This window comes from Vicugna pacos, chromosome 14, assembly GCF_048564905.1.
Source record: "Vicugna pacos chromosome 14, VicPac4, whole genome shotgun sequence".
Lineage (NCBI taxonomy): Eukaryota > Metazoa > Chordata > Mammalia > Artiodactyla > Camelidae > Vicugna > Vicugna pacos.
The window spans coordinates 31,309,839-31,333,798 of record NC_133000.1 but is presented as its reverse complement, the minus strand read 5'-3'; the positions used below and the strand labels follow the sequence as shown (position 1 = coordinate 31,333,798).

At 50.3% G+C, this 23,960-nt stretch overlaps 1 protein-coding gene and 3 long non-coding RNA genes across 5 annotated transcripts in view; all 4 read left to right on the top strand.

Annotated features, from left to right (window-relative positions):
• Positions 1-23,960, top strand: part of LOC140701208 (uncharacterized) — a 541,330-nt gene that overhangs the window by 412,511 nt on the left and 104,859 nt on the right. The window lies entirely within an intron of this gene.
• On the top strand, positions 3,714-8,664 carry LOC140701231 (uncharacterized). Of its 2 annotated transcripts, none has more exons than XR_012080194.1 (3): positions 3,714-3,835; positions 7,973-8,089; positions 8,509-8,664. It is a non-coding gene; the product is annotated as an uncharacterized lncRNA (long non-coding RNA). The 2 variants fall into 2 exon arrangements; XR_012080193.1 differs by lacking the exon at positions 3,714-3,835 and adding an exon at positions 6,359-6,381.
• On the top strand, positions 12,123-13,800 carry LOC140701232 (uncharacterized). Its single transcript, XR_012080195.1, has 3 exons — positions 12,123-12,209; positions 12,544-12,703; positions 13,584-13,800. It is a non-coding gene; the product is annotated as an uncharacterized lncRNA (long non-coding RNA).
• On the top strand, positions 16,610-20,681 carry LOC140701222 (uncharacterized). The gene is made up of 4 exons (XR_012080184.1): positions 16,610-16,662; positions 16,937-17,133; positions 18,903-19,011; positions 20,407-20,681. It is a non-coding gene; the product is annotated as an uncharacterized lncRNA (long non-coding RNA).

The following is a 23,960-nucleotide window of genomic DNA, read 5'->3' as shown; positions in this document are numbered from 1 at the left end:
TAGGGCAATCCACCCAAGCAACAGAAAATAAAAGCCAAAATAAACAAATGGGACCTAGTTACACCTATCAGCTATTTCAAAGCAATAGAAACCATAAGCAAAACGAAAAGACAACCTATGGAATGTGAGAAAATATTTGCAAAAGATGAGACTGAACATGGCTTAACTTGTAGACTATAAAAATAGTTCATACAACTTTATAAGAAAAAAAAATAAAGAAACCAATCCAAAAATGGGCAGAACAACTAAACAAGCAATTCTCCAATGAAGATATACAAATGGCCAATAGGCATATGAAAAAAAGGCACAATATCATTAATTATCTGAGAAATGCAAATCAAAACTACAATAAGCTATCATCTCACACTACTCAGAATGGCCACCATTCAAACATCCACTCACCATAAATGCTGGAGAGGCTTGGAGAAAAGGGAACCCTCCTACATTATTGCTGGGAATGTAGTTTGGTGAAGCCAATGTGGAAAACAGTATGGAGATTCCTCAAAAGACTAAAAAAAGACATCATTTGATCCAGCAATCCCACTCCTGGGCATATATCCAGAGGGAACCTTAATTTCAAAATATACCTGCACCCCAATGTTCACAGCAGCATTGTTTTCAATGACCAAGAGATAGAAGCAACCTAAACGCCCACTGACAAATGACTGGATACAGATGTAGTATTTAGATATAAAAGAATATTACTCAGTTGTAACAAAGAAGGAAATAATGCCATTTACAGCAACATGGATGGACTTGGAGATTATCACACTAAAGTGAAATAACTCAGACAGAGAAAGACAAGTAACATAATGATATCACTTATATGTGGAATTTTTAAAAAAGATACAAATAAACTTATTTACAAAACAAAAACAGACTCACAGACTTAGAAAACAAACTTAGGAGTTTGGGATTAACAATTACAAACTACTATATGTAAAACAGACAAACAGCAAGGATTCACTGTAGAACACAGGGGAAAATGTTCAGTATCTTGCAACCTATAATGGAAAAGAACCTGAAAAAGAATAGACTATGTATATGTACAACTGAATCACTATGCTGTATACCTGAAACTAACAAAACAGCTGTATATCTGAAACTAACTAAACATTTAAATCAACCACATTTCAATTTAAAAAAAAAGATAAGCTCTAAATAGCTGTATTCAAAGAAAATCTTCAACTCTTACCTCCTACAAAAAGTAAAATGGGAAGCTTGAGCAGGACCAAATTATACTGAATGAGAGGTTACATACCTTCTCCAGCACGTGGCCCATGGTACACATACATCGTGTTTTCCTTCAGGTAAGAATGGCCCTTACTGCCCAGGGAGTGAGTCCTGCTGGGACAAGGCCTCTGTGGCAGTGGCCTCCTTGTCACCGCTCCATCTCACCAGAAGGCCAGGGTTTTCAGAGGGGAGGGAACACAGAGCTCATACACTTCAGATATATTTCCTGAGAAAAACTGTGGAAAGACCAAATTCACCTGCAGTGCAGGAAACATGAGCACGGCCCCTAAGCAGACTGACAAGCCCGAAGCAAGACGGCCCGATGTTCACATCGGAACCAGAACAAAAACCGTCTGGCCCCAGTTAAACGATCACCATCTCACCTGCAATGAACTGTTCATACTCAGTGTCAGGGATGTTTCTGTTGAGACTTGAGAGATCAAAAAAGTCAGGCCAGGGAATCCGGACCTGGTGGATGTCCAGGCTCTGCCAGTGGTAGAGGTGGCCCCAAGGGGGTATCACCAGCACCGACTCCTCCATTTTCAGCAGGGTCTTCAGGAGGAAGGCGATGTGGATACAGACGCCCCTACGGAGGCTGAAGCCCTCCGGAGGGTTGACATAACACAGAAGGTACCTGGCAGGGAGCAAAGGAGAGCGGGTCTTCAGGGCCAGGTCTCTGCACAGGAATCCCGGCTTAGATAGAACAGATACAATGGGAATCTCTGCACAGCACATGGCCTAGACTCAAGACACGTTCAGCAGCTTCTGGTTTGTATAGTGGAGGCACTGCCCACTGATCTCTGTGTGGCCAATTATTTCGAGTCCGGGAGCACATGCAGAAGACATCTTGGCATCTGTCTATCAATGCTAAGCACCTGACTAGTACCTGAGCACCCGTTCTCCAGGGGCTCTCAAACTTCTTGGCCTAAAGACCCCTGTACACTCTTAATTACTGAGGACTTCAAAAGGCTGCTGTTTATGTAGGTTAAATCTATCAATAGTTCCTGTGTTAGAAGTTAAATAAGAACTTTAAAAAATGCTTATGAGTTCACTTAAAAATAATAACAACCTACTACATGATACCATTAATACTCTTAAGCAAAAAATAAGTATATTTTTCTAAACAAAAATCATTAATGAGAGGAATAGCAGTGATTTTAATTTCTGAAAATCTCTTTTGGACTGGTGAGAGCTTAATTCTATCTGCCTCTACATTACCTGTTTTGTGATATCACAGACCAGGTTTTCCCTGGAAAACCCCACAGGAAACTCGGGAGTGCAAGAGTGTGCAAAAGGCAGGTGACTTCCCGGCGTTTCTACGAAAATAGTCTTGCATCTCAGGGGCCTCGGACTCACTTTGATAACTGCTGCCCTACCCTAGGCGAGACTCTCCTACACAAGAGCCAGGCAAGTGTCCTGGCTTCTTTAATGAGTTACCGCAGCAACACCCCTCCCTTCTCTGTGTTAATGTTTCCCACAACCTCCATTACTGCAGATGAGGATGTAATCCTCAACTGAGGCCTCTAATTCCAGAAGACTACCAACCTTGAAAGGGAGGGCCCATCTACCATCTCTACACCCCGCACAGTCTATTTTGAGTCAAGCCCTAGATAACTGCTAATTGACACTGACCCTTGTCTTACTCCTGAGTTTTATCGAAGGAGCCAACATCTGGATGGAACTGAAATTTCCCTGCTGATATACAAGGCTGATAAACCACCCTATTCCAACATCTGATTTTGGGGCTCTTCAAAACCCGGGTAAGGCCCCGCTTCATAAAAGACGGGTCCTCCACCTGCACTTCCCAGGGGTTCTGGGAGGCCGCGGCCACGCAGGGCTACCCGGACTCGCGGTCCAAGCCCCAGAGCCCGAGGGGGAGGAAAGCCAGAGGCTGTGCCCCAGCCCTGTCCCCCCCGCCCCAACCCGCTCCCCGGCACCACAGCACTCCCCGGCCGCCACACCAACCCGGATCCCACCCCGGTCCATGTCCACTGGCCCCGCCAACGGCGCGGCCGTACGTTTACCGTCTGTGAGACGCCGCCCCAGAAAGGATGTCGGCCGCCGACTGACGCGGCCAGAACTAGTGGCCCGGCCAAGCAAGCCGCCATCCCCAGCAGCAAACACCGCCATGGTCCCGGGCAGCTGCACATTTCCGGAGCCCGCTGCCTGCCCCAGAAGCGCACGCCGGCCCGCGAGGAGCGCGGCGTCTGTATCCATGGCAACGCCGCGGGGCCCTCCCCTAGCGCTTGCGTCTGCGTCCTCCCGAGGCTAGACGTGCGAGGGCAGAACTTTCGGAGCCAATGGGAGCCAGGGCGCGGCCAGGACGGGGGTGGGGGGAGGCTTATGGGGCAGCTGGGCGGGGCCGGGGCGGGCGGGGCCGCGCGGACGTCCTCACCTGCAGGTGGCACCGGCCGGAGGCTGGGGCAGTGCTGCCATCAGTGGGCGGGGCGGCGGGGCGGCGGGGCAGCGGGGCGGGGGCACCCTCACCTGTCTGTGTGCGGGGCTCAGCCTGGGCTCCGGGGCCTCCGCTTGCACCGGAAGTGGACCCAGGCTACCGGTGGGCAAGATAGAGGACTGAGCCCAGGCAGGCACGGCTGGCCAGGTAGGGCACCTGAAGTGCAGATCCGCCAGGCCGGCTGCCGGCCTTGAATACGCGCTGCTAGGCAGTTTCCAAGAAGAAGGGATCTGTCCCAAGAGGGGAGGTAGGGCAGGGTGCCAGATGCCTGGTTGGGTGCGGTCTTACAGGAGAGCCACGTTGAGAGGGTGCAGAGCAGCCCCTGTGTTGGCGGGGCTAGGAATTTGGGGTATAGGGTGGGGATGATGTGTGCCATGCCCTGTGGTCTCCCAAAGAACTCGCACCCCCAAGCAAAGGACCCTGCTCCCTCCACCCTTCACTGCATCCCCTGCCTTCCCCAGCACCACCGCCCCTGCCCCCGGAGTGTCCCATGACCTCTCCCCACACCAGGCAGTGTCCCTGTTACAGGTACTTATCTCCTGGTGGTTCCAGCCCAAGGGTGGGGGCTGTATCTGATCAGTTAGGATGCCTGGAGCCTTTGTATGAAACCTCAGACTATAATGCAGGCGTGCACAGAGGCCCCTCAAACAGGATTCCCTGCATTCCCTCCCCACCACGCACCCACAGCGCAGCTGCCACACCAGGCCAAGCCTGCCGGAGGACCGCTGTTCCCTCTCCTCCTGTCCCTGATCAAGAGTGCGCCGCCCACACTGCTGGGTATTTAGTGGGCCTTAGAAGAGCAGCTGGTATTTTCATGGACAAATATTTGCTCTTTTGGGAAGAGTTGAGTGCAAAGGGATGTAGGGTATGCCTTTTCTGTTGTCCTGGAACTGGTGGCTAGGATGCAAACTTAAGTCAAATCAGTTTTTAGAGAGAGCCGCAAAATATCTTACCCAAAGATCACTGTTCCCCAACAAAGGCAACACCACCTGGCGGGTGGGGTCCTGGTCCCTCTTTCTGGAGGTTGGGCTTTGCACCCTCCAGCTGGGACAGAGCCCGAAACAGCTCTGAACACGCTCCAACAGGCTTTCCCAGCACAAACTGCCTTTATTTTGAATCTGGCTGAAGGAAGCAGCTGAGAAATCTGGGTAAATCTTCCTGGGTGTAACCATGCCTTTTGTGCTGAATGAAAGAGCGGCTCTCCACATGCTTACATCTTAGAACTGAATGTGTGTCGAAGCCTTCATGCATGTAGCATGTTGGGAACAGCGTTTCATGGTGAGAGGAACTATATAACTTACATGTGTATGGGGAAGCCCTCACTCCAACAGGCTTTTCCTGCACAAACTGCCTTTATTTCGAAATTGGCTCTTGCTGAGAAATCTTGGTAAGTGTTCTTAGGTGTAGCCATGCCCATTATGCTGGATGAAAGAGCGGCTCTACACTTGTTCACATCTCAGAAATGAATGTGTGTTGAAGCCGTCATTCATGTAGCGTGTTGGGAACACAGAATTTCGTGGTGAGAACTATGTAAATTACATGTCTATGATGAAGAACTCGCTAGAACCGGGTATTTCAGCGCATACTGCCTTTATTTCGAAACTGGCTGCTTAGAAGCCTGTGGTCTCCACTGCAGGTCTGTCTCCAAACCCAGGGCCAGCATGGTGACTCTGCTCCCCCTGTCTATTCTGGAAGGTCTAGGTGTCCTCCATGGCCCTTCCACCATTGTTTTTTTTGGAAAACTCCGCAGATGGAATGGGCCTGAGAACAGGAGAGCTGGATGCCAGAAGCCACAGCCCAGTGTGTGGCTCCTGGGAGGGGCATCTCCTCTCCGTGGGCTCTGATCTAACCTCCCCTCTCCCCCACCCCCACCCCTCTCCTCCTGCATTTCCTGATTGATCCCTGGATAATGGTCCATACCAGGAATGACCTGGGAGAGATTTTATGAGTCTTTAAGTGGAAAAAAAAGAAAGAAATCTTTAGACAAGTTACTGAAAGTAACTTCCAGCTTTACCGGGAAAGTCCTCATTCCAATGTTTAAGGCTAGTTGACAGGGTGTCAAATTGCTTAACCACTCACATCTGAGCAAGTGCTACCTCTCTCTCCAGCTCCCCGCAGCATCCACCTGTGGCAACTTGGCCAAAAGAAGGCAAGAAAGCTCTTTCCCCTCGCCAGCACCAGCGTGGCTTTGGAGTCAGTGGAGGCTGAGAGAAAGGGCCCCGCCCTGAGGTTTGGGGGTCCTCCAGCCACAGCCAGAGGAGCGGGGGTTTTCAGAGTGGCCCAGCAGGGAAACCAGGCAAGGCCACCTGGCCCAAGTCTTCCCTGCCCAGAGAGCCCCATGAACTGCTTTGGGCCACACTCCCCGTTTGGACCCCCTGCAAAAAGGTACCACAGGAGCCACACCTGAGAAGGCAGAAGGACAGCCCTTTAGTCTGGGGTCCCTGCAGGTGTGTCCTGTGAGACCTGTGGCCACATAAGTTCCTTGTCTCTCCAGGTCACTGAAGGGACTGTGCTGGGCATCTTGGTGGTCAGGGACATGGGAACGCCTCTAAACTCTGAAGAAGGACAGAGAGACTCTTCCTGGAAGCAAGGATTCCAGGGAGACACCTTGCCCATAACTGGAGGACTGTGTCCTGAGTAGACCCCTGGGAGGCAATGTGGGGCTATGGGGTCCTCTTCTGAGAAGGGAGCAGGTGAGTTTTCCGGGGGTGGGGTCCTGCTTTGTCCAGACATGTCCTTGTGTAAGACTCATTTACAAACACCTCCAAGTCCACCTAGGGGTGGCCCCAGAGGTGGGGGTAGAGGAGGAGAGTGAAGGGTGCAGACTTAGGGCCCCCCAAGCCACCCAGGGAGCCAAGGGTCAGTGGGAACATCTTGGGAGTCTAGTGCAGGGGTGGAGGACGAGCACTAAGAACATGCCAAGTCATGCAATAAAGTGACCTGTGACCACGAGACACAGGTGCCGTACACCAAAAGAGGCAGATAGAAATTTAGACCCAGGATCTGAGAACCTTGAGAGGGGCTGGAGGGTCCCAGGAACCCTCAGGAACAGCTCTTCTAGGGGCACAGACATCCCAATACACACATTTCTCATGGAAGCTTTTTGGGGTGCAGAGTGAGTTACCAGAATCCTGAACTTAGTATGGAATCCCACCCCCTTGTTCATCACGGTTCCTGGCAATAAATTGCTGTCATTTGTCCCTGGACATGCACAGGGGAGCTGACTGCTGTGGGGGTCACTGCAGGACTAGAATCTTCTGGTGTGTGCTCTGTGACCACAGAAACCCAGGGGGATTTCTCAACGGGAGAACCTGGAGACCATGCCTGCAAGGACCACCCTCATGGGATGGCCAAGGAGCTCGTGGTACCCAGGTCACCAAGTGACGAAGTTGTGAGGTTGCCTGGGGTATCCTGGGGGCATGTAGATTTCTGAGGTCAGCACGTGGGCCCAGCACTGCTGGATGGTCTGCATAAAGAGGGGCCTGCCCTCCTGATGATGGCTCTTAACACCTGCAGGGAAACTGCTCTCAGGGCTCCTGGAGGTCCATATTGAGAGTGTCCTGCCAGCCTTGTGGGGTCACCTTCCCCTGATGCAGAAGCAGACCTCTCTCCCTTGAGGCCCAGGGGACACCTGGCTCAGGTCCCACCTGTGTGCCCTGGACACGCAGAGCCCCAGAGCTCTGGCACAGTCTGGGGTGTGGTCGTGTCCAGGCAAGAAAGGCCCTGGGAAGGGGCTCATTCAAGGGCAGAGGCCACTCTGCAGGGATGCTGGACCTGGCAGCAATGCACTGCTTCAGTACTCCCTTGGGTTGGGTTTCCAAGCTGTGGGATGGAAGGGCCTCTCCTTCCTGCGGTGCAGTCGGGGGAACTAGATCCATCGTCAAGGTCAGCCCTGAAAATGGAGGCTACGCTACCTCCATTCCTGGAAAGAAAATCAGTCCCCTCCAGTCCAGGTGATTCAGAAAGTCATTCAGCAATGTTCGGGGCCCCCACTTTAGGCTTTGAATTAGAGCTGAGCGGCTTAGGAGGCCAGATCCCTGTCCGTGGCTCCAGGAGCAGGCTTTCTGCTGGGGGACAGGATCCTCCCAAACACCTGTGTCTTTGTGGGACACTCCCCTCTGACAAGCTGGGAGGCAGGGTGCAGTTGTGGGAAATCGTGTTTACATGAGCAGAGGGTCACCATGTGGTGGCGGCACAGGAGACTGTGAGAATGAGTCCCACAGCCTTTCTGGAATCAAAAAACTGGCAAATGTGAAAAAGTGCATAATTTGTTTTATTGAACAGGCTGCTTATGTACGTTTGGAGGACCAGGTTCAAGGACTCAGCATCCCTCCAGGACAATAGCCTCAAGAGAAGAACAGACAGAGCAGGAGGAGATCTGGGGTTTCTCCCAGGAATGAGGTGGAACAGGGATTTATGCAGATTTGCAAGGAGTCCCCGACCACTGAGCATGGGGTTACAGCCCCACGAGACCCCTGTCATGTTTGGCTTGGGCTCTGGCTCTGGCCTGCTCATGTATTCTTCCAGCAGAGTTCCAGAAACTCAGAGGGTGGACTTAGAGGGGCTGCGTTTGGAACCTAGTGAGGAGGTGGAGGGTCCTTTATATTGAGTCCCTTCATCCTAATCACCGTAGCTGAAGCCCAACACTCCCCAGGCCCCCATGGTTGCCGTGGAGGGAGAACAAGCCTGGCAGGCGACCTAGGGGTCCCACTACTGTGTCCTTCCCTTGTCTTCGTTCCCTTTCACTGTGGAAGGTGTGATTTTCTCGTGTCATGGTGGCCTCCACAATGTCCCTCCCAGTAATCTCTCTTCTCCATCAGGTGGGGTTCCCAACCCCGCTCAGCCTTCTCTGCATGGATGCTGAAGGACCAGGCCCACCTGAAGTTCTGAGCTTGAGCAGTAAGGTGGAAACAAAGAAACCAATGGAAACAAAGAAGCAAGTGATTGTGGCAAAGCTCCCCACCACAGAGAAGCTGCCCTGAGTGGAAGGGAGAGTGTGGGCATGCCCATTTGTTTCCTGTCTCCCAGGGCTCTTAGCTTTCTTATTGCCTACCTGCATGGTTACAACAAAATGATCTGCAAAACTGAAAATATTTACTCTCTCGCTTTTACAGAAAAGGCTGGCCAGCCTCTGTTCCGGTACCAGGCAAGAGATTGGAGTTCCTTTCCAGTTTGGAAACATCTTGGCAGGCCCAGGTTTGCAAAGTTCTTTAAGAGTAGTTACGGAGTTTTGCTTTTAAACATTTTTACGGCTGTATATACTTGTGAGATGTGGTTGTGATGTATAATTCTGAGCCGGGATTTTCTCAAACTGTTTCTCACTTCTTATACCAGACATTCCTAAATTCCAAGTGGAACTGCATATTAAGGAAGCCATGGAATTTAGCAAAAGGATACAGATTTCATTTCCTTTTAAGCATCGATGAACCTCCATCATGGCAGTATTTGTTATGTGTTATTGATAGGGGAACTAAGTAGTAAACAGATTAATAGAAAATAGGGGATTCTAGGTACACAGGTTCATCTTTTCAACGTTGTTTGTAATATTTGCAGTTTAAGATGACCATTCCTGAGAAACAGGCAGCCTCTTAGAATGAAATAGCATTTCCTCTAAAATATAATTAATTTTTATTTTGTAGACAGCAGGAAGGGTAATAACACATCACACATTTGGGGACGTCAAAGAGAAAATGTAACTTTCTGGGAGCTCACTCCCCCCCCTCCCCCTGCCCTTTTTACTGTCCCATTCTCCCTGGAAGGCTCTTTCTTATCTTCTGCTCATGGCTCCAGTAACTCTTTCTTCCTCCTTGTTCCTCAGCTGGTAACGTTAGTTTTATACTTTGAACAAGCAAACAAGCCAACAGAAGAGAAATTTCACAAGCAACTCCCAGCACATCCGCTCGCCTTCTGATGTCTGTGACCTCACTCTCGGTGCCCCACTGCTTATTAAAATTGGCATCGAAAGGCAGTTCCTCCAAAAGTCCCCGAGGCCCCATCCCTCCCATCTTCTCTGGGTTGTCACTCCCAAAACCATCCTCTCTTTCACTGCCTCATCTATTTTGTTCTCCTGCTAGTTGGCACCATCAGTATATAAACGTCCATCCTCTTAAACAAACAGCACTCCTTGACCCTAATTCACCCCCACCAATTGCCACCCTGTGTCTTTGCAGCAAATCTTTAAGGAGTTGTTTAAACTCACTGTCTGCATCTTCTCTTGAGCCATCCCCTTTTACACCCACTCTGGCTTTTCGCCTGATCCCTCGCTCTATGGAAACTGCCCTGTCAAGGCCATCAGTGACCCCATGTTGCTAAATATAGTGGTCAATTTTGACTCCTCATCATGCTTGGCCCCTCGGCAGCATTTGACCCAGCTCTTCCATCCCTCCTACCCCGTGTTCCTGCTTCATTCAACCTCCAGCCCATCGCTCTGTCTGTTTCTGCTTTTGGCCTGCTGGCTGGTCCTTTGCCAATGTCTCCTGTTTTTTCCAAACATATACTGTGGGTGTTCCCCAGGGTGGGTTCCTGGGCCTCTCCTCTCTCTCTCTGCTATTCCTTTGGTGGAAGCAACCCAGCCTTGGAAATTGGCATGCCATCAATTTCTCGATTTCTCCAAAATTCCCTGATTTCCCCTTTCCATCTGAGCCTTTATCCCTGAGACTCACATCACATTCTTTTCCTTTCATTCATCTTGCTTTCTCATTCATACATATGTTCTACTATGTAATTACTTTTCCAAATTTTGAATCAGTACATATATATCATGTAAAATGCTCAAATATGTATTATTTCCACTAAGATGCTAATTCTACCTTAGAACATTTCTGCACTTCTGTATTTATGTGAATAAAGCGAATAGTATTTCTACAAGCCTCATAGTTAAACACTGTGTTAGTTTGGGGCTATTATGTAACATGAAATAATGGTACATCAACATAGTCGTTTTTCATTTATTTTTATGTAACACCGAGATGAGGTTTTTGCCCTGAAGACTGGTTTTATTGAAATTTTACCTACGTTACGGACAGTCAGTTTATGTGAAAGCCCTCATTTCTCCCCTTTTTTGATATATGTTCCATTTGGCTATATATAACTTATACCTTGGCATGAAACAAAATTCCCAAATCATTCACATAATACAATTAATATGTTTAAATTATATTTTTTAAATGTTAAAAAGAAAAAGAAAACAGATTCCTCTACCTACTAGGCACTTCTGTGGCAATATGTAATACACCCCTTAACCATGACATTGAAGAACTGAGCTGATACCAGCCCCTTTCCACCTGCTCAGCCCCACCTTTTCCCATCCCCTTTCCCATCCGGAGAGGACATCCCTCCCATTGTCCAGGCCCAGATGTTGGAACCATGTCCTTTCTCTCTCTTTCTTTTACACTCACAGACAGCAAATCCAGCTTGTTAGAAAATTCTGGATATTCTGTCTTAACTAAATACCTGCTCTCTGCTCCCCGCCCTCCTAAGAGCCACCTTCAGCCCTTCCTGGATACCAATAGCCTCCTGTTTCCATCTTTGCTTTCCTACAATCTCTCATCCACACAGAGTCAGAGGGAGCCTGTAAAAACATAAATTGGGGGTGGTGGGTGTAGCTCAGTGGTAGGCCGCATGCTTAGCATGCTTGAGATCCTGGGTTCAATCCCCAGCACATTCATTAAAATAAATAAATTACCTCCCCCCAAAAAACACAAACACAAAAGCATAAGTTGGACTACATCACCCCTCCCCTCAAAACTCACTAAACGGGTCACCATGTCATTAGGAGCCAAAGTCGTCACAAAGGCCTCAGGACCCGGCGTGTTCTGCCTCTCTGCCCACACTCTCCCCCTCACTCTGGGGGCCTCTGGCTCCGGCTCTTCCTTCTTCCTCCGGATCTATTCTGCTTCAAGTTCATTACTCCGTGAGATCTGCCAGGATTGCCTTATTCCCTCCTGCCTGCCTCCCACCCCACCGCCATCACCCGAGTTTGCTCATATCACTCTTTTTTAAAAATTTTTCCAAACTCTTGCTACCCCAACATGCTGCCTGTTTCCTCTGCTAAAATTCTGAGCCCCCAGTGATGGGGAGTCATGTCTATTTTGTTGACTGATAAAGCCCGAGAGCCTTGGGAACGGTCTAGTTAGGAGATTCCCGTACATAGTAGGAGCTTATACACATTTGCTGAATGAATGTAGGTGCCCTGGTCCAATCCGATGGAGCACTTCTGTGACGTGCTCAAAGAATAACTCTCCTTTCCACCTGAGAGGGGGTGACAACTTCCTTGGTGATTAAAGGCAAGAATTTTTTGCTTTATGCTGTTAACCTTAGGCGGGGAGACTGGGGTATCTTCATATATATTTTTAAATTTGGTTCACTCTGCAGTTGGTCTTTGGTCTCTGTATAATTTTGAGAAACTCTTTATGAGTGATCATTCTTTGATCAGATTGAACAGGTTCCAGGGGGAAGGACCAAGCCTGTCCCATCAGCCATCCTATGTGTCATGTCCTGGGACCCAGTGGATGCTCAGCATGTAAGTGAACCGACAGGAGTGAGTGAAGAGATGGGAGTATCTCATTATTGTGGCGGCTCTCTGTCCAATGCCTTGAGATTTGGGGAAGGGTTTACGAGTGCAGAAGGGAGAGGTCAGGTCCTCTGTGCTTTTCCTGATTGCCCTGGCCTTACCCATTCCCCCAGCCCCCTCTGGGCAGCCAAGCCAAGGAGCTGGGCCACCAGGGGTTGTGCTGATCAATAATCCACCTTCACCCCAAGTCTGGGGGTAGGTACACATGGTTGTAGACACTGGAGTCAGGTCCTTGGAGGAATTCCTCACTGAACTATGTTTTGGACCTTTTATTTTTCTCTAGAACCTCCAGCTGAAGAAGATTGTCTTAGACACATGAAAGTTGAGGACACCTTCTGTCCCCTCGCAACCCAGGTGGGGCTGGGAGTCTGCTGTTTCTATAGCCGGTGGGCTCGAGTTGATTTGGGCATCCCTGTGCCTGAATTCCTGCAGTACACTCGGTGGTAAGGATGGGGGTGCCTGGCAGGGAGGGAAGCGGGTCGGGAGACTGTACAGCTGGGCTGATGTTAACCTGGGGTGAGCGGGAGCCTGCTGATGCATGGCATCTTGGGTCAGGGAACTCTCCACACTCAAGAGGGGTTCCCACTCCCGCAGGGGCCCTTTGATCAGGGTGCTGGGCTGTCAGGGGACCACAGGGGTCCCAGTGAGGATTAGGGGGCCTTCAGGCAATGGGAAGTGTGGGGTCCAGCGGCAATTGAATTAACTGTGCACCCAAACCCAGCCCCCACCTCTTTCAGCCTGTTTCCTAATCTGCAAAACTGGAATGTTTTTAAACATCTCACGGGGTCGTTGATGGGCTGGGACAGACTAGACAGTCAGGAGCTGGAATTCCTCTGTCCCCTGATTGTTTGCCTTCTTTCTGACTCTTTGCTCTCACAAGCTCAGTCTCTCTGTCTCTCGCTCTTTCACTTCTAACTTTCTCTCATGCTCTGGTTTCATTTGATTTCCAACCACCGCCCCTCCCCTCCACCAATCCCCAGATGAGTGAACTTGATTTCTATGTGTCAGTTCCAAATTCCCAGGAAAGATGCTCTGTCACCCTCTGGATCTGTTGTCCGACCCATGAGTTGTGGCCAGAGGAGCGAGTCCCTCTGGGACCAGCAGATAGTCTCTGCCCAGCCCCCAGCCACCACTGTGGGAGCACATAGCTCTCCGTGGAGGAAGTACTGGCTGTGACCTTGTGTCACTAAGTGTGAATTTATGTCTTCTCTTGAACCACCTTCATCCTCCTAAACAAAGATGAAAATTAAACACTCCCGGGATTTGTGTCATGGAACACTCAGGGTGGGGGCTAATGGGGCTGGAATTTCTGCTGTATTTAAGGGGCTACAGTGAATCCCCAACGAGAGCCTGCAAAGGGAACAGCACCCAGCACTTAGGACGCTGAGTCTGCGTGATTTTGAGCCAGACTTCTGACCACAGCTCAGGGGTCTGGTCTGACCAGTTAGCCTTTGAAACCAACCAGCTTTGGATTCCTCAATCCCACCCTGAGGTTTTACCTGAACCATCAGCTTCTGTATCTCTGAAGACAGATGATGAGGACCCTTCACGTAAGCCGTTCGCACAGCCCTGTTCAGGCCTTTGTGCTGCACGGTCTGCCCGGCGAGCTGACCGAGGTTGGTATTTTACTGATATTAGAAGTAGTCTGGTTTACCGATGTACTGTTTCACTGAACAAGCAACAGAAGCCACTTCTCGCTGATAAAAGCAGAAAAGGGACATAATGAAAAGATACTGGGAGGGTGTGTGGAGTGGCCAGGACCGGAGCCAACCCAGGAGTTGTAGGAGGTGTTAGGGAGCCCCAGGCACCAGGCTGGGAGGGGTGCTACCGGGCCCCTGCCACCCCAGAAGGGACCCCCCTCCACCCGACCCTCCACCTCACTCACTGCAGGTTCATGTCCCGGCAGGGCCAGGTCACACTGAAGCCACCAGCACACACCTCAGTGGGGCAGCTGGCCCCGTCTGAGCTGCGGGTGTGCCTGGTGTGGGGAGAGGCCCAGTTAGAGGAAGGCGGTTCCTCTACTGTTCCGAGTTAAGGTGCAAGTCAGTGCCCATCACTCAGGAGAGCCAGGCTGGACGGACCTCATTGTGGTGACTAGGCTGTCTGAGTTCACTTATTACTTTCTATGTTTGAAGGCCCTGGAGGGAGAAAAAGTGAAGGTTCTAGTACTTATTTTGTGTTTCCCACGTACCAGGTGTGGTAAGCAAGCCACTTCAGACAAGGCCCAGAGCAACCACGTAAATAGGCCACGGAGCAAGTCGTGCAGTCAGGCCTCTGTGGTCCCGAAACCCGTGTCCCCATCGGCTCCATAGTTACCAGTGGAAACTAAGTGGATTTATGGGACTGTGTGCTCCTGTGGGGGCTGGGATATGTGTGTTTAAGTCCACATCTTCAGAAACTCGGCTAGAACCACAGCCACTGATTGCACAGTGGCAGAGGAAGGGAGGATTCCAGCCTCTGGTCCAGCTCGTGTGCAGCTCAGAAGTTCTTCCTCCTGTCCTGAAAATAACACCAGATCTGAGGGAGCTGCAAACCCACTGCTCTTCTTAGATCCCAGAAAACTGAGGGGGAAAGCTGCTCCCAACCCAGAGAGATTGCAAAGGGAACAGCGGGCAGGCTTGGAGAGTCACAGCTCCCAAGGCAGAACCTGCTTTTATAAGAATCCCGGGGGCAGGTAGATTTAACAGGTCCCTGAGGCCAGCAGGAGGCTCAGTGTGGGGAAATCAGAGTGTGACAACTCCAGGGGGCCAGTCAGAGGGGCCCCATGCTCTTTTTCATATATTTTACATCCAGGACCGTGTCCTGTTCTCAGAATGAAGGTCAGAGGATAACTCCTCATTCTTCCTGCTTGGAAAGGAGAAAATAACTGTATTGAAATACACCCAGAACATTCCGTTGCATTGGGGGAAGTTGTTTTTTGTTTGTTTGTTTTTTTAATGAGAAATAATTTTACCAGAGCCTAACCAACCTGGGAGAAGGGAAATCCCTTCTGTGTCACCCAAATTGGGGTGGGGGAAAGAGACACACTTGTGGAGGTCACAGCTCAGGGCACAGGCTCAATGAGAACTAATCACAGGACTGCAGATGCCCTGCTCTGTCCCGCTCCCCCAACACCTTACCTCCATGTCAGTAGGGCCCGTGTGTAATAACAGGAGTAAAACTAAAAGAAGTAAATGTCTCAGGAGTGTCTAGGGAAAACCCAAAGACAGCGGGGAGATGAAAACAAGGACACACAGGCTGTTTTAGCCTCTCACACCAATAGCTGTAGCAAACTACACACAGCCCAGCCCCAGTAGATAAACAGACAACCTCACAGAAGAAATTATTTATTTTGGTTCTCTTACCCAGTGCATTCCATGGTGCATCCTCGCCTAGAATTGAGTGGAAGCAAGTCCATCTCAGAAGGGACATAACTGAAGAGGGATGGCTTCCCAGACTCTGAGGGGCAGAGAGAGCACCAGCCTGGGTTAGAGAAACGTGAGGGGTGGGGTAAGGTGTGGGCTGCCTTCTTCCCCAAATAAGGAACCTTCCTGAGGCCAGCACAGTAGGAGGGAGGGCCATGGGGTGGAAGCAGCCAGACTTCATCCTGAGAACTGATGGGATGCCTCAAAGGGACAATTCAGGTGCCCAAACTGGGCCCTGAGTGTGGGAGCCTGTCGGTCTGACTCAGAGCCCAGGACTGAGGTGGGCGCACAGCAGGCCGGTCTTACTTGGCTGGATCCATTTCACTTCTCCGAAGCCCTGTGTAAAACATGAAGCGTGGACGGCCTGGTGAGCACAGCTCTGCCCTCAAGACCGGTTTCAACTCCTCTCTTCCCAGAGAACAGCATCTCTGAACCCAACCTGGGTGACCTCACAGAGATCACCCTAGTGGCCCAGGCTAGTGACCGGGAACATGTACCTTCCTGCAGGCAACCCCTGACGTCCACTGATGCATCATGTACTGGCAAAGAGTGAGTCCCTGTGCATTGGTCTAACAGCAGAGACTCTGCCAAAGGCCCAAGAGGTGGTGTGTGGGACATGCAGGGGTGCAGGATTGTAAGCAGTGCAAAAGTGTAACTGGTGACAGGGGTGCAGGGGCTGTGGAGGGCGCAGGCATTTCAGGGGATGTGGGGGTGGAGGGATGCAGAATTGCAGAGTGTAGCAGGGGTTCAGAGGTGCAGGGAGTGTAGGGATGCAGGGAGGTGCTCAGGGACGTGGCCAGGATTAGAAGGCAAGTGCACATCCTTGCAGTCAGCCTGACCCCGGGAGGCTATTGCAATGCTTTGGGGCGGCGGCGGCGGCGGAGGCGGCGGTGGCGGTTGGGAGGCTGCCCGGGCAAGCCGGTCGGTTTCTTCTCTTCCCTCCAGCCTGGCCTGGGGTGGGCTTGGCCGGCGGAGATTCGCCAGATGTTGGACTCCAGGTAAGCTTGCTCCTGGGAGGTGGGGCGGTTAGGTCAGCGGGCGGCGGCAGCGGTAGAGGGGCGGAGCGGGGCTACCCCTGGCGAACGGGTGGAATAGCTGCCATTTCCCGGCTGCTGGGCCTGGGAGCGGCCTCTGCTTCCCCAGGTAGCCGGACACTCCTGTCCCACTCAGCTTGCTGAGTGCGGAGTGGGGGCGGGGCCGTTAAGGTGCGGGGCCCACGGGGGGAGGGGGGCTGCCGCGGGGGAGCCAGTCAATTCGCTCCGCTCTCCCCAGCGGCGGAGCGAGGGGCGGCTTCTGCTGCCCTAGAGGCGGGACGCGGTTCTCCAGATGAGCTTGCTCCTGGGAGGCGGCGGCGGAGGCGGCAGGGGCAGGGGATGTGTTCCAGGGAGCTGCTCCATTTCTTCTCTCCCCCGCGGCCTGGCTTGGGGGCGACCTCTGCCGCCGGAGATTTGCCTGAGGTCCGACTCCAGGTGAGCTTGCTCCTGGGAGATGGGTGCGGTGCGGTCAGGGGGCTGGTAAGGTGGTGGCTGCGGGCATAGGGAGGCTGCCCCGGAGGAGCTTGTGGATTAGCTCCATGTCTGCACTGCGTGGCCTGAAGGCGGCCTCTGCTGCTCCAGGTCCCGGGACACCCCTGTCCCACTTTGCCTGCTGGGGGCGGGAGGCAGGGTAGTCAGGGTGCAGGGGTGGCGGTGGTCGGCGGCCTGCAGCGGGGGAGCGGCCCATTTGCTCCCATCTTCCCCGCGTCTTGTCCTGGGGGTGGTCGCTGTTGCCCTGTGTTACGAGAAGCGTGTATCCTAGTCGGCCTGACCCCGGGAGTTGGACTTGGTACTTTGGGGGTGGTGGCAGCAGCGGCAGGTTTTCCCATGGAGCTTATCCATTTGCTCCCACTTCCCCCCATGGTTTGCCCTGGGGGCGGTCTCTGTTGTCCCAAGTTCGCCGGACGTCCATCTCCAGGTCAGCCTGCTCCCTAGAGGAGGCCACTGTGAGGTCATGGGCAAGAGTGGTGGCTGCTGCGGGGGTAGGGGCTGCCTTGGGGAGCTGGTGGATTGGCTCCCGTCTCCCCGATGGCCTAGTGTGGGAGTGGCCACTCCTGCCCCAGATCACCAGACGCACCTGTCCCACTCAGCCTGCTGGGGGAGGGGCGCCCTGGGCGGTGCCTTTAAGGTGCCGGGGTGGCGATGGCGGAGGTAGAAGACCTGCAGCGCGGAGCCTGTCAATTTGCTCTCCTCTTCCCCACGACCAATCCTGGGGGCGTCCTCTGCTGCCCAAGAAGCCGGATGCCCGTCTCCAGGTCAGCTTGCTCCTGGGAGACGGGCCCGATGCGGTCGAGGGGCAGAGGCAGTTGCGACGGCCGGCTGCCCCGCCTAATGGGGCCACTTCTTCTCCTCTCCCCTGACCTGGCCTGGGGACGTCCTCTCCGGCGCAAGATTCGCCTGACACCCCACACCCGGTCTGATTGCTCCTGGGAGGTGGGCGCAGTGAGATCAGGAGGTGGAGAGGACAGGGGGCTGCCCCTGGAGAGCTGGAGGATAAGCACCAATCTCTCTGGAGGCCTGACGTGGGGGCGGCCTCTGCTGCCCCTCGTTCCCAGGTCACACTTCTTCGGGTCATATTTCCCCGGGGTTGCAGTAGGGTGCGGGGGCCGCGGGGTGTTGGCGGGGGTATGGAGCCTGCCGCTTGGGAGCAGGGGGTTTAGCTCCCATCTTTTCCACAGCTTGGCCTGAGGGCAGCCTCTCTTGCTCCAGGTCACAAAGCAGTTTCCCTGACAGCTTAGCCACCAGAGGTGGGCAGGATGGGCTGAGAGCGCTGAGGCAGCCGCCAAGGCAGCGACGGAGGGGGCTGTCCCTGGCCAGCTGATCAATTTGTTCCCATCTCAACATTTGCTGCCCCAGTTTCGCAGAACGCCCTTGTCCAGTTTATTCTTCTCCAGGGAGGTGGGCGCAGTGCATGCAGCCCGAGGTCTGGGCTCTCCCTTGGGAGGGGCAGAAATCTCTTGTTCTCCTTTGTCTTTATTCTTCAGCAAAGTGGTTACTGGACGCAATTCTTAATTCTGAGTAAGTGTATCCTGTGTTACGGAAGAGCTGCTGGACAGTGAGTTTTCTGGGTGGATTTTCATATCAGCTGATGTCCCAGGCAGGCAGGAAAGCTATTACTCAGAGCTTCTTAGTCTGGGGTTGGTGATGGCCCCGCCATCCTCACCATGCTTTTTAAAAATATGTTACTCCCCTCTTTTTCCTAGGTGACATTTTAGGTTATTGGGTCTCAGATTGCTGGCACACTCATCCCTGTTCTCAAATATTTTTAAACTTGGGTGAAGTGATAAGTAGGGGAAGATGATTTACTGAAAGGTAAGACTACTTAAATTCGCATTAAAGCTACATTCTGTCAATCTTTCTCAAATGATTTTTCTCTGATTCTAAATCCACGACCTAGTGAATGTTGTACTCCTGTGTAAATCATTGATCTTCACATCACATTTCTTGAGTGGTCAACGAGATTTGTTAATTAGATTATTCCTGAAAGGAAAAGTTCAGGCTTTTCAGAATTCCTTGTCTGATGTCACCCAGGCAGTCACAGTAGAAGACAGAGCTGATATAAAAATCCCTCAGCTGCCTGAACTGCAAAGCTTCTGGGATTACTGATCCCTGAAATGCAGGTGACTCTTGATGATAATCTGGGGGATGGTTTATATGATCAGATTCTTCCAGTCCTATAAATGGGTTCCGTGGCCCCAGCCCTGGGAGAACTGGTCATAGGGGCCATATCGTGAGGGGTGGGATGGGAAGACAATGTGTAAGAGCTGGAATCACTGAGATTCCACACTCGCTAAACACAGACTCCAGAGCCTAATTGTTGTCAGGTTCTGTTCTGGATTTGAGAGTGTGTTCATACATGATTCTTGCCCTTCTGGAGTCACTGCCTGGGTGGAAGTAACCTTTACATAGATCTGTGGAGGATGACATTTAAGTAGATGGGCTGTTATGGTTCTCAGTGTGCCCAGGCTTGCTCTTCCAGGCACTCGTGGGACTAACGAGAGTCATGTTATTCACTCATTCACTGATTTATTACCCTTGAATTGATCACTCGTCCCACAGTAAGTGAAAGTAGGTATCAGGAAGCTGAGTTTTGTCCCCTGTCCTATCACTGATTGTATCTGTCAGTCGGGCGCCCTGCGTATGCATTGTGAAATGGTGGTATTTCGTGCCCAATGGGGCAGCACTGTCAGTTCTGAGAATCAGGGGAGACACGTGGGTAGGACAGCACCCTGACACACATGGCACCCCCCACCCCGTGAGGCAGAATTGTCGATGCTCAGGTGACCCGATGTAGACCGCGGTGCTAAACCTGAGCATGTTTAGTGATCCTGGTGGCTATGAAAATACAGACTACCAGTCGCTACCTCTGGAGACTCTGAGGGTGTGCACCCCAGAATTCTGCATTTTAAGAAGCACTTTAACGAATCCTGATGAAGAGATCTGAGTGTCCCACGGAGAAACACTGGTGTGCGAGACACCAATATTGAGGATTCTCAGGGAACGATGTCTTTTCAGGTTGGTCCAAGGGCCCTCACTTTAGACTTTTGCCTTGGGTTTAATTGTATGTGTTCAGAAGTGATGTCTTTCACTTCCAGTGCATGTCAGTATGCTCTGTGCAGGGATTTGCTCTCAGTAGATGGCAAAAACTGATTCTTCAGGTCACCGAGCTAAAGTGTGAACGATATTTTATTTTGGTTTTCTTTATAGCAATGCAGAGTCTCCCGAGAAGAGATTCAGACTGAACAGCTTTGGAAGATGGCTGCTGCCCAAGGTGTTCTCTGGCAGTGCAATCACGAATCTAGGTCCCTCTTTCACTGCTACATCAATGGAGTGGACCACTTGGACAAGGCCAAAGCTGGTATCCCTACCATAGCCCTTTACAGTGATATTCTGCTCCAGGAAGCCATCAGAAGCAGCAGGTGGCCAGAGGAGGAGCCGAACAGACTCATGAAATGTGACATCCCCAACTTTATCAACACGGACCAGAACTCTTCCTTTGTGGAAAATGATTTCCTGATTTTGTAACTACCGATTGTTCTAGAAAATAAGCCAGTTGCCCAGAACTCACACAAAGACTTGAATTGAGAAACGTGCTTTGTCAGGTATCTTTCTGAAGATGTGAAGTCTGTCTTTGTATGGCAGGAAGTCCCCTTTCACAAAACTGAATGTGTTTGTGTCTGAGAGAGGGAAATGGAGACAGAAAGATGAAGAAGCAGAAGAGAGCCCCCTCAGAAGAGAGCTAGTTAAGGTGAGTTTTTGTGCCTTTAAAAAACATTTGGGGTTTTAGGGGGAACAAAGTATTTACGGTGTCTTATTCTCCTCGTTGGAAACCTTGGCCCCGTCGTCAGAGTCAGCGGCCTTGAACGGGGGTTTCACGCTGCATTTCATCTGGCGCTGCCACTTCCACGCTCTGCCTTTAGCACGTTGCTTTGCCTGTCAGGGCTGCCACCCTTTTAACTGTAAGGTGAGGAGTCTGGAGTGGATGATCCACCCCAACTCTGCTGTTTTGCAAATTTCTGATTTCGTATTCAGATGAGGCTGGGATACACCTAGAGCAGTATAAACCAGGCCCTACCTCCTGCCTATTGCTGGGGCATCCCTCAGGCCTGTGCCTTCTACTCAACCCTTTACTGAGCCCAGCTTTTGTCAGGAGCCCAAGTGCCTACTGGGATGGCAGGGGACTTGTCTTTCGTGGTCACGGTGGCCAAGAATTCTATTGGTTGTGCTGAAACAACTCTTCTGAGATCCTCCACCCACCCCTGCTCAAACCTAATGACAGCCCTACGGTTCCTTTCCTAGGAGGAGGATCAATCCATGGTGCATTTTATGACAATCCTGTCCCCAGGAATGCACGGAAGTTTATCAGCTGAGTGAGGGGAGGTGCCTCTGTGTCCCTGTATCTCTGTCTGCTCACAGTTCGCGGCCACCCGCTACTGAACAAGAAAAGTGCTATTCACCATGTTGTGTGTTTTCCAAATGTGTAGGTGATGGTCTTGTGGCTCGTGCGTGGGCTTTGATTTGGGATGGTGAAGGGCTTATAAATACCTCATCAACATGTATTCGAGGTGGCCTGTTGCCACACAGATTTGATTCATGAAGGCATCAAGCCTGCACACTGGTTTGGAAACAACTTGGTTTTGATCATTCACACTGCATGCATGACTCGCTGCTAATCTCTGGGTGTTTTTTTCATTTCAGATTTATTCACCCCGTGTCTTGCTTAAGCTGAAAAATACATTTGTTTCACCAGAATATCCTCTGATTCTTTGTTTACACACATCCAGTTTTTTTAATTCCTTTAAAAATGATTCTGTGTTTATAATGCCTCCTAATTTCTATCATCTCTGTGTTGCCAGTGGCCTGAGACATGCACCAGATTTGATGCCGGAACTGTTCCACCAAAAGAAATCCCTTTGTCGTAATATCTTTTGAGGAAAATATTATTCTTTAAGGCTCTAACAGTAAATCGTAGAACAAAGCATGGAACATTTCTTGTAGTTAATACATGTTCATGCAAAAAAATGATATTTTCATTAAACAATGTTGATTTTAATAACTTTTACAAATGTGAACATTATTATTCATAATTTAAGTAACCAGATAAAACCACAGTTATTTATTATGAAGATTGAAAACTATTTACACAGTCTCTTAATTAGAAGTAGCTTTATTAGAAGACTGAAGGTTATTTAAAAGATGGAAAAATACCCATGATGACACCATCATTTTTATTAACTAAATATCAAGAACTGTGCAGGGTTAAGATTTAACCCTCTGCAAACTGCCAAGTTAGCATGAGGTAGTTTGTGGATGCTGCCAGAGGACAGGACACTCCCCCAGGATCAGAGACAAAGGACTTCCAGCCAGCACAGCAGGCAGCCTGTGGTTCAAGTTCATATTGGTTCCTGAGTTCCTTTCCTATTGCTGTTGTAACAAAGGACCACAGACTCAGTGGCTTAAAGCAATACACATTCATCTTCCCACTGTTCTAGGGTGCAGAAGTGCAAGGTCAATGTCAGTTGCTAAAACCAACGAGTGGCCAAGGCTAAGTTCCACACCGAGGCTCTTGGGAGGGATTCGTCTTCCTACCTTTCCCAGCTTGCAGAGGTGCTCACACTCCTTGGCCCAGGGCCCTGTGTCACTGTGACCTCTGCTGCCACTTTACATCTCTGTCTCTGACTATATAGATATAGAGGAAGAGTCTTCTACATCTGGTATGGACCCTTTTTCCTAAATGGACATTGTATCCCTATTTATGTGCAGATGAAAACCCCTTCCCTCCAGGGTGCGGTGGCATCAGCTCACAAGATGACCACTCTGGGCTTTAAGTGTCCTCTTTGTTTTGTCATCAGGGAACTTCTCTCTCCATAGTTAGCTCTGTGTTACATTGTTGTTATATTTTACCCGGAATTACTGAAAGTTTTACTTAAAAGAGATCCTAATTAGCTCTGTTTACCTGTTTCCAGAGCTGAAAGCTTCAGTTCTAGAGTATCTGTTTGATTTTTCTTAAAAATACATTCCAGTATATTTCTCTGGTGAAAGTCTCTACCCTGTTATCTATTCTCCCATCATTTCCTTATTTTCTTGAATATATTAAAAGTATTTTATAGCCTCTATTGGTAGCTCTGATGCCTACATCACCTGGGGGTTTGCATCCTTTGTCTAATGCTCCTTATTCTCATGTTATCTGTCATATAGTCTGGACATGTTGCATGTAATAACATGGCAGACATTGCAAATGAAAAATCCATGTTATCTTCCGTGAGAGCTTTTCTACCTTCCCGTTAGGCAGACAGTGTGAGGGACTGATCATGTCACTCCAATCAGGCGCTGAGGTGGATCAGGACTAAAGTGCCTTTTTTTTTAAAACAGCTTTGAGGTATACTTGGCAAAATAATTTTCACACGTTTAAAGTGTACAGCTTAATACGTTTTGACATAAGAATATCCCCAAGAAACCATGACCACACTCAAGACAGTGAACATACCCATCACCCACAAAGCTTCTCTCCTGCCTTTTGTTGTCCCTCCCTCCCTCCCCGTCTCTTCCCCTGGGAACCATTGATCTGCTTTCTATCACAACATATTGGTTTGCATTTTCAAGATCCTTATATGAATGGATTCATGCATTATCTACTCTATGTTGTCTGACTTCTTTCATTCAGTGTAATTATTTTGAGAATCATCTGTGTTGCTGTATTAATAGCTTATTTGTCTTATAGTAGAGTATTGTTTAGTGCTGATTTTTTACTGAAGAGTTTA